This window comes from Panthera uncia, assembly GCF_023721935.1.
Source record: "Panthera uncia isolate 11264 chromosome A1 unlocalized genomic scaffold, Puncia_PCG_1.0 HiC_scaffold_17, whole genome shotgun sequence".
NCBI lineage: Eukaryota > Metazoa > Chordata > Mammalia > Carnivora > Felidae > Panthera > Panthera uncia.
The window spans coordinates 4,476,123-4,487,243 of record NW_026057577.1 but is presented as its reverse complement, the minus strand read 5'-3'; positions in this window follow the sequence as shown (position 1 = coordinate 4,487,243).

Below are 11,121 nucleotides of genomic sequence, written 5' to 3'. Positions count from 1 at the left end.
ATGAGATAAAACTCTGGAAGGAGGCGCCACCTGGCAGGTATACAGCTTGAACACAGACAAGGTAAATGTGGGGAGCAGACAGAAGCCTGAAGCAAAGAAAGGCTGATTGATCGTGTGTCTGCAAGTGCACGATATTCCCACACCAGAGACTAGAGAGCAGAGTGAAGCTATATTCACCTCTAGCACACACACACACACACACACACACACACACACACAGAATGACCTCAGTGAGCTAATGAGTGCCACCAAGTGGAGATGGAGCCATTACATCAAACCCCACCCACCTGCACCCTCCAAGCACATCCCCAAGAAGACCAGCACAAGTCCCTTCCACTTACTTACTCTATAGACCATAGGGTGCTGCAAAAGTGAGACTGAATCTAGCTTCATTCAGGTTTCATTCCATTTGCTTGTTCCTTTGTTTTCTTTACTCTTGTTTCTGCTTTACTCTTGTTTTCTTTCTTCTTTGTTTCTTATCTTTTTCTTTCTTGGATACAGAAATAGCAAATTTTTGTTCTATTTTATTTTATTTTATTTTGCATAATTTTATTTTTTTTGATTAAAAAAATTAACTATATATTTCCTTTCTCTTTTTTGCTAGTTTCTATCAAGCTTCTCTCAACAGGCAGACCAAAACATACCTAGGATCTACCTTCTTTTATTTGATTTGTTTCATTTTATTAACTATTTTATTTTATTAATTTTTTCTACCTCCAAAATGACAAAATGGGGGAATTAACTCAAAAAGCAAGAACAGGAATAAATGACAGTCAGGGATTTAATCAACACAGATATAAGTAAGATGTCTGAACAAGAATTTAAAACCATGATTATAAAAATACCAGCTGGGGTTGAAAAAAAAACATAGAAGACAACAGAGAATACCTTTCTGCAGAGAGAAAATAACTAAAATCTAGTCAGGCCAAAATCAAAAATGCTACAAACAAGATGTAATCTTGGGGTGCCTGAGTGGCTCAGTCAGTTAAGCATCCAACTCTTGTTTTCCACTCAAGTTATTATTTTACAGTTCACGAGTTTGAAGCCTGCATCAGGCTCCATGCTGATAGGGTGGAGCTTGCTTGGGATCCTTTCACTCCCTCTCTGTCCCTCCCTCATTCCTACTCTCTCAATCTGAATATAAATAAATAAACTAATAATAGAAAGAGGAAGAAGAAGAAGAAAGAAGAAATGTCTCAAATACACAACCTCTCCTTACACTTAAAGGAGCTGGAAAAAGAATACCAAATAAAGCCCCAAACCAGCAGAATAAACGAAATAAAGAGATTAGAGGGGAATCGATTATATTGAAATTAAAAAAAAAAACAGTAGAATAGATCAACAAAACTAGGAGCTGGTTCTTTGAAAGAATTAACAAAATCATTAAACTCTTATCCAGATTTATCAAAAATAAAAAGGAAAAAAACAAAGGAATAAAATCACAAATGAAAGAGGAGATATCACAACCAATGCCACAGAAATACAAACAATAATAAGAAAATATTATGAACTATTATACGCCAAAAAATTGGATGATCTGGAAGAAATGGATACATTTCTAGAAACATATAAACTACCAAAACTGAAACAGGAAGATACAGAAAATTTGAACAGACCTATGATCAAAAAAGTAATTGAATCAGTAATCAAAATCTCCCAACAACAAGAGTCCAGGGTTTGATGGCTCACCAGGGGAGTTCTATCAAATACTTAAAGAAGAGTAAATACCTATTCTTTGGTGCTGTTCCAAAAAATGAAAGGGAACTTCCAAACTCATTCTATGAAGTCAGAATAACCTTGATTCCAAAACCAGACAAAGACCCCAATAAAAAGGATAATTACAGACCAATTACCCTAAAGAACATGGAAGCAAAATCTCTCAACAAGATAGTAGCATATCTAATCAAACAGCACATTAAAAGAATTATTTACTATGAGTAAGTGGGATATATTTCTGGGAACAAGTCTGCTTCAATATCCACAAATCAATCTGTGTGATACACCACATTAATAGAAGAAATGTTAAGAGTCACATGATCCTGTCAACAGATATAGGAAAATCATTTGACAAAACAAAGCATCCTTTCTTGATACCAACCCTCAAGAAAATGGGAATAGAAGGAACATACCTCAACATCATAAAGGCCATATACAAAAGGCCCACAGCTAATATAAACCTCAATGGAGGAAAAATGAGAGGTTTCCCCCTAAGGTCAGGAACATGACAAGGATGTCCATTCTCACCTCTGTTGTTCAACATCATACTGGAAATCCAAGCTTCAGCAATCATACAACAAAAAGGAAAAAATGCATACAAATTGGCAAGGAAGAATCAAACTTTTATTCTTTGCAGACGACATGATTCTCTATGAGGAAAACTCAAAAGACTCCACCAAAAAAAATTGCTAGAACTGATACATGAATTTGGCAAAGTCATAGGATGTAAAATCAATGTACAGAAATTGGCTGCATTTCCATACACCAATAACAAAGCAGCAGAAAGAGAAATTAGGGAATTGATTCCATTTACAATGGCACCGAAAACCGTAAAATACCTAGGAATAAACCTAACCAGTGATAAAAGCTCTATACACTGAAAACTGTAGAAAGCTTGTGAAAGAAATTGAAGAAGACACAAAGAAATGGAAAAACATCCCATGCTCATGGATTAGAAGAAGAAATGTTGTTCAAATGTTGGTACTATCCAAAGCAATCTACATATTCAATGTCCCTATTCAAAATAACACCAGCATTCCTCACAGAGTTAGAACAAGTGATTCTAAAATTTGTATGGAACCATAAAAGTCCTCAAATACCTAAAGCAATATTGAAAAAGAAAACCAAAGCTGAAGCCATCACAATTCTGGACTTCAGGCTGTATTAAACTTCAAGCTGTATTACAAAGCTCCAACCATCAAGGCAGTATGGTCCTGGCATAAAACAGACACATAGTTCAATGGAACAGAATAAAGAACCCAAAAATGGACCCACAAATGTATGGCCAAGCAATCTTCAACAAAACAGGAAAGAATATCCAATGGAAAACAGACAGTCTCTTAAGCAAGTGGTGCTAGGAAAACTGGAGAGCAACAAGCAAAATAAAACTGGATCACTTTCTTATACCATACACAAAAATAAATTCAAAATGGGTGAAAAATTTAATGTGAGACAGGAAACTATCAAAATTCAAGAGCAGAACACAGGCAACAAACTCTTTGACCTCGGCCTCAGCAACTTCTTACTAGACATGTCTCTGAAGGCAATGGAAATAAAAGCAAAAACGAACTCGTGGGACCCCATCAAGATAAAATTTTCTGCACAGCAATGGAAACAACCAACAAAACTAAAGGACACCCAACGGAGTGGGAGAAGATATTTCCAAATGACATATCAGATAAAGGGTTAGTATAAAAATTTATAAAGAACTTACCAAACTCAACAGCCAAAAAATAAATAACCCAGTGAAAAAAATGGACAGAAGACATGAATAGACACTTTTCCAAAGAAGACTTCCAGATGGTGAACAGAGATGTGAAAAGATGTTCAAACATCATTCACCATGAAGGAAATACAAATCAAAACCACAATGAGATACCACCTCACACCTGTAAGAATGGCTAAAATTAACAACTCAGGCAACAACAGATGTTTGAGAGGAAGCAGAGAAAGCAGAATCTGTTTGCACTGTTGGGAGGAATGCAAAGAGGTGTAGTCACTCTGAAAAACAATATGGAGGTCCTTCAAAAAATTAAAATAGAACTACCCTATGACCCAACAATTGCACTACTGGGTATTTATCCAAAGGACAAGAAATGCTTATTCACAGGGGCATATGCACCCCAATGTTTATAGCAGCACTATCAACAATAGCCAAATTATGGAAAGAGCCAAATGTCCATTGACTGATGAATTGATAAAGAAGATGAGGTAAAGAAGATGGAAAACTACTCAGAGATCAATCAAACAATAAATAAAATCTTGCCATTTACAACTATGTGGATAGAACTAGAGTGTATTATGTGAAGCAAAATAAGTCAGAGAGAAACAAGTATCATATATTTCACTCATATGCAGAATTTAAGAAATACAACAGATGAACAGATAAGAAGAGATGGGAATATAAGATGAAATAGAGGGATGCAATCCATAAGAGACCTTTAAAGACAGAGAACAAACTGAGAATTTCTGGATTGGGAGGTGGGTGAGGGTGTGGGCCAAGTGGGTGATGGGCAATAAGAAGGACACTTGTTGGGATGAGCACTGGATGTTATATGTAAGTCATGAATCACTAACTTCTACTCCTGAAACCAATACTACACTATTAAAAAAAAAAGACTCATAGGTAATATCATCTCAATGAGGAAAAGTGAGAGCCTTTACCCTATGATCAGGAATAAGATGTGGATGCTCACTCTCACCATTACTATGTAACGTAGTACTGGAAGTCTTACCCTAAGCAATAAGATGACAAAAAGAAATAGAGGGCAACAAATGGACAATGAAGAAGTCAAATTTTCACTCTTTGCAGATGTGATTTCTACATACTACATACTACTGTATGTAGAAGACTGACGTCACCAAAAAATTGCTAGAACTAATACATGAATTCATCAAAGTCTCACAATATAAAATCAATGTGCAGAAATCTGTTGCATTTCTATATATCAACACTGAAGCAGCAGTAAAAGAAATAAAATAATTGATAAATTTACAGTTGCACCAAAAACAATGATGTTAAGGAATAAACCTAAATAAAGAACTGAAATATCTCTATTCTGAAAACTATAGAACCTTAGAAAAGAAATTGAAGAGGACACAAAGAAATGGAAAAGGATTCAATTCACCTGGGTTGGAAGAAAATAACTAAAGCAATCCTGAAGAAAAAAAAAAAAAAACTAAAGGCTTCAGAATTCTGGATGTCAAGCTATATTACAAAGCTGTAATCATCAAGACAGCATGGTACTGACATAGAAACAGACACACAGATCAATGGAACAGAATAGAAAATCCAGAAATGGACCCACAACTATATGGTCAACTCATCTTTGACACAGCAGGAAAGACTATCCAATGAGATAAAGACAGTCTGTTCAACAAGTGGTGTTTGAACAAATTCAAAATGGATGAAAGACCTAAATGTGAGACAGGAAATCATCAAAAACCTAGAGGAGAATACAGGTAGCAACCTCCTTCACTTTGGCCAGAGCAACTTCTTACTAGACACATCTCTGGAGTCAAGGGAAACAAAAGCAAACATGAAATATTGGGACTTCAAGATAAAACCTTGTGCACAGTGAAGGAACTAAAAGGTAGTCTAAAGAATGGGAGAAGATATTTATAAATAACACATCAGATAATGGGTCAGTGTCCAAAACTATAAATATCTTAACACTCAAAACCAAACAACACAGTTAAGAAATGGGCAGAAAACATGAATAGACACTTTTCCAAAGAAGACATCCAGATGGCTAACAGACATGTAAAAAGATACTTACCTCACTCATTATTAGAGAAACACAAATCAAAACCACAAAGAGACACCATCTCATACCTGTCAGAATGTCTAAATTAACACCATAAGAAATAACAGGTGGTGGTGAGGATCCAGAGAAAGGGGAACCATCTTACACTGTTTGTGGGAATACAAACTGGTGCAGCCACTCTGGAGAACAGTGTCTAGGTTCCTCACAAAAACTAAAAATAGAACTACCATATGACCTAACAATTGTAATACTAGATATTTATCCAAAGGATACAAAAATGCAGACTCAGAGGGGTACTTTCACCCCAATTTTTATAGCATTATTATCAACAATAGCATCATTATCTCCAACTATGGAGAATGGAGAGAATCCAAATGTCCATCAACTGATAAATGGGTAAAGAAGAGGTGGGGTGTGTGTGTGTGTGTGTGTGTGTGTATTAGATACGAAGGAATAAACCTACCAAAGAGGTAAAAAATCTATACTCTGAAAACTATAGAATACTTATGAAAGAAATCGAAGAAGACACAAATAAATGGAAAATATTCCATGCTTATTGATTTGAAGAATAAATATTGTTTAAATGTCTACATTACTGAAAGTAATCTACACATTTAATGCAATCCTTTTCAAAATCCCACCAGCATTTTTCACAGAGCTAGAACAAACAATTCTAAAATTTATATGGAACCAAAAACAGCCCTTCATAGCCAAAGCAACCTTAAAAAGAAAAGCGAAGCTAGAGGCATCACAATTCCAGACTAAGTTATATTACAAAATTGTAGTGATCAAGACAGTATGGTACTGGCACAAAAACAGACACATAGATCAATGGAACAGAATGGAAAACCCAGAAATGCACCTACAACTACATGGTCAATTAATCTTTGACAAAGAAGGAAAAAATATCCAGTGGAAAAAAGGCAGTCCCTTCAACAAACGGTGTTGGGAAAATTGGGCAGCAACATGCAAAAGAATGAAACTGTCCCACTTTCTTATACAATTACAAAAAATACACTCAAAATGGACGAAAGACCTAAATGTGATATAGGAAACCATTAAAACCATAGAGGACAACACAGGCAGTAACATTTTTTACATCAGCCATAGCAACTTCTTATTAGATATGTCTCCTGAGGTAAGGGAAACAAAAGCAAAAATAATCTGTTGGGAACAAAATAAAAAGTTCTCAAAAGTGAAGGAAACAATCAACAAAACTAAAAGACAACCCATGAAATGGAAGCAGATATTTGCAAATGACACATCTGATTTGAAGGGGTACATGAATTCCAATGTTCATAACAATATTATCAACAATAGCCAAGCTATTCAAAGAGCTGATGTGTCCATTGACTGATGAATGGATAAAGAAAATGTGGTATGTACGTGTGTATATATATATATATGATGAACTATTACTCAGCCATCAAAAATAATGAAATCTTGCTATTTGCAATGATGTGGATGGACCTAGAGTATATTATGCTGAGCAAAATAAGTCAGAGAAAGACAAATACCATATAATTTCTCTCATATGTGAAATTTAAGAAACAAACAAAAAAAAACAAAGAAAAAAGTGAAAGAGGAAACACAAACCAAGAAATAGACTGTAAATGATACAAAACAAAACGATGGTTCACAGAAGTGGTGTTGAGAGTTGGTTAAATAAGTGATGGGGGAGAAATGAAGGCAAACCAATAAACAGATTCTTGATTCTTAACTTTAGAGAACAAACTGAGGGTAACTGGAGGGGAGATGGGTGGGAGGATGGGTTAAATAGATGATGGTAATTAAGGTGTTCATTTGTTGTGATGAGCATTGGGTGTGGTGGTATAGAAGGGTGTGTTGTGGTATAGAAGTGTTGAATCATTATATTGTACCCTTGAAACTAATATAACACTATATGTTAACTAACTGGAATTAAAGTTAAAAATTAAAAAAAAATATTGGGGCATCTAGATGGTTCAGTTGATTAAGTGACTGACCCTTGATTTCAGCTCAAGTCATGATTTCATTGTTTTTAAGATTGATCTCCATGCTGATAGTGCAGAGCTGCTTGGGATTCTCTATCTCTCCTCTCTCTGCCCTCCCCATTCACTTGCTCAGTCTCTATCAAAATAAATATATAAACATTTTTTTGTTAAAAAAATATTGGCAGAAGAAATGAATAGATATTTCCCCAAAGAAGACATGCAGATGGCCAACAGGCACATGAAATGATGCTTATCATCACTTAGCATCTGGGAACTGCAAATCAAAACTACAATGAGATATCACCTCACACCTTTCAGAATGGCTTAATTCAACAACAGAAGAAACAACAGGTGTTGTGAGGTTGTATAGAAAAATGAGCCCTCATGCACTGTTTTTGAGAATGCAATGTGGTGCAGCAACTTTGGCAAACAGTATGGAGGTTCCTTAAAAAGTTAAAAACAGAACTACCCTATAATCCAGCAATCACGCTACTTGGAATTTACCAAAAGAACACAAAAACATTCATTCAAAGGGATACATGCACTCCTATTTTTATGGCAGCATTTTTATGTACCCAAAATGTGGAAAAGCCTAAGTATCCATCAGTTGAACAGTAGGTAAAGAAGCAGTGGTACCCAAGTATCCATTAGTTAGGTCAGTAGATAAAGAAGCTGTGTTATCCTTGTTATGATGTGCACTGGGTGTTATGTATAAGTGATGAATCACTGAATTTTAAAAAAAGATGTGCCATATATATCTGTGTTTATACATCATACACACATATATATGCCATATGTTTATATGTATATACACACACATAATGGAATATTATTCATCCTTAAAAAAGAATGAAATCTTGCCATTTGCAATGACATGGATGGAGGTAGAGGGTATAAAGCTAAGCAAAATAAGTAACTCAGAGGAAGACAAATACCATATGATTTCACTCATATGTGGAATTTAAGAATCAAAACAAAAAAGCAAAAGAAAAAGGGAAAGGAATGATACAAACCAATAAATAGACTTTTAATGATACAAAACAAACTGATGGTTCGCAGAAGGGGGGTTGAGATTTTGTTAAATAAGTGATAAGGACTTAGAAATGCACTTGTGATGAACATAGGTTGTTGTATAAAATTGTGGAATCACTATACTGTACACCTGAAAGTAATATAACACTGTATTTTAACTAACTGGAATTAAGACAAAAACTTAAAAAAGTAGTGTTTGAGAAAATATTTTAAAATATTTATACAAAAACAAAAACAAAAACAAAAGAAATGGGCTTGAGAGAGAAATGCTGATTGCCACCTCATGGACAGAGATGGAATTGTTCAGATTCAGGTGACTTCCTTGAATGCTTAGAAATCTGAGAGCTCTCTTCATAAAAAAAACAGAACAAAACAAAACAAAAAATAAATAAACAAAAAGACCAGTAGATAGACACATAATACACAGAAGGTTGATGGATAGATAGATAGATAGATAGATATAAAAATGATTAAACACGGGCAACAAATGGGGCACCTGGGGCTCAGTTGATCAAGCATTTAAGAGGTCAAGCCCTGCATCTGGCTCTGCACTGACTCAGGGAGGCTGTTTGGGATTCTCTCTCTCTCCAAATAAACAAATAAACATTTTTTTAATGTGCAATAAACATGAATAAATACTTTTCAAAAGAAAATGTCCACTTGGCAAGCAGGTATATGAAAAGATGCTCCAGGAGAATGGAAGCTAAAAGAAATCTGGAGGAGGAATACTTATATCAGACAAAGCATCCTTTATTTTTTTTTTTTTTTTAATTTTTTTTTTCAACGTTTTTTATTTATTTTTGGGACAGAGAGAGACAGAGCATGAACGGGGGAGGGGCAGAGAGAGAGGGAGACACAGAATCGGAAACAGGCTCCAGGCTCCGAGCCATCAGCCCGGAGCCTGACGCGGGGCTCGAACTCACGGACCGCGAGATCGTGACCTGGCTGAAGTCGGACGCTTAACCGACTGTGCCACCCAGGCGCCCCGACAAAGCATCCTTTAAAACACACACTGTTGCAAGAGACAAAGAAGAACACTAAATAATGATAAAGTGAATGGCTGAGCGAGAGGATATAATGATAAATACTGATGCACTCAAAAGGGAGCAGCCAAATATGGGAAGCAAGTGAAACAAGAGACCGACAGTAATACAATAATAGTAGGGCTTTTAATACTGCAGTATTAATGCATACATCAATGTATGTATCATCCAGACGGAAAATCAACAAAGAAACAGTGTTTTTCAACAGTGTCTTTCACTGCACCAGATGGACATAACAAACATATTGAAAACATTCCGTAGGAAAAAAAAATACAGAATAAATATTTTATGCAAGTGCACGTGAAACATTGTCCAGAACAGAGCAAATATCAGGGCACAAAACAAGTCTCAACATACTCAAAAAATTAAAATAATATCAAGCATCTTTTCCAACCACAACTGTATGAAACCAGTAATCAGTCACAAGAACAAAATTCAAAAGAACACAAATACCTAGAGGCTAAATAACATTCTGCTAAACAATGAATGGGTCAGCCAAAAAGCAAAGAGTAAATTTTAAAAATATATAGAGACAAATTAAAATAAAAACACAATGGTCTAGGAAGAGTTAAGATGGTGGGGGACCCTCCACCACCCCTCCATCTGTAGGGGGACCCTCAACTTTCTTCATCCCTCAAACACAGCTGTACTGAGATCAGATCACTTGGGATACCCCGGAAATCAATCTGTAGACTCAGAAAGATCTCCATAATTGGAAGGACACAGTTTGACAGGTGCGAGGTGTATGGGGGTATGGTGTACGGGGGTAGAGAAAAAGTGGCCGTCGTGTAGAAAGGAGGGAACTCCTTATGTGGAGAGGCAAAGGGGAGAGAATGAAAAAGGGTTATAAAATGCAGCATTGAGTTAGCACAAGAGGAAAACCTCTCTGGACCAGTGTCCCAGTTCTTTTTTCAAGTGTCTAGACCTCAAACTCTTGGTTTTGTACAACTTTCTCAAGAGTGGAGCTGTGGCACATTCTCCTGGGGAGGAGGGACCTGGCCCCGGAGTGCATAGGTTGGTGTAGGGATCTCTAGGGAACACTGGGAGAGAACAGTCCCCTTCTTGGATGGAGTACTTCAGAAAGAGGGTATATTGCCTCCCCAAGGACAAAAATCTCTTCAGGCGCCAGCCAAAGGCCTTTCATCAGCAGGGGACGATGTGCACCCAAAGGGAACATAACTTTAGCTGTTTTTAGTGGCACTACACCATAGATTCTGCACACTGTGTGGGTTTGGGACTGTTTCTCAGGAACAGAGGACTTCACACAGCATGGAGCAGCTCTATTGCAGAAGAAAGGAGTGGATGTGTGTGGTGCTGGGTACTTTAAGACTTTGGGTTTTGACATGAATAGACACTTCTCTAAAGAAGACATCCGGATGGCCAACAGGCACATGAAAAGATGCTCAACGTCGCTCCTTATCAGGGAAATACAAATCAAAACCACACTCAGATACCACCTCACGCCAGTCAGAGTGGCCAAAATGAAGAAATCAGGAGACTATAGATGCTGGAGAGGATGTGGAGAAACAGGAACCCTCTTGTACTGTTGGTGGGAATGCAAATTGGTGCAGCCGCTCTGGAAAGCAGTGT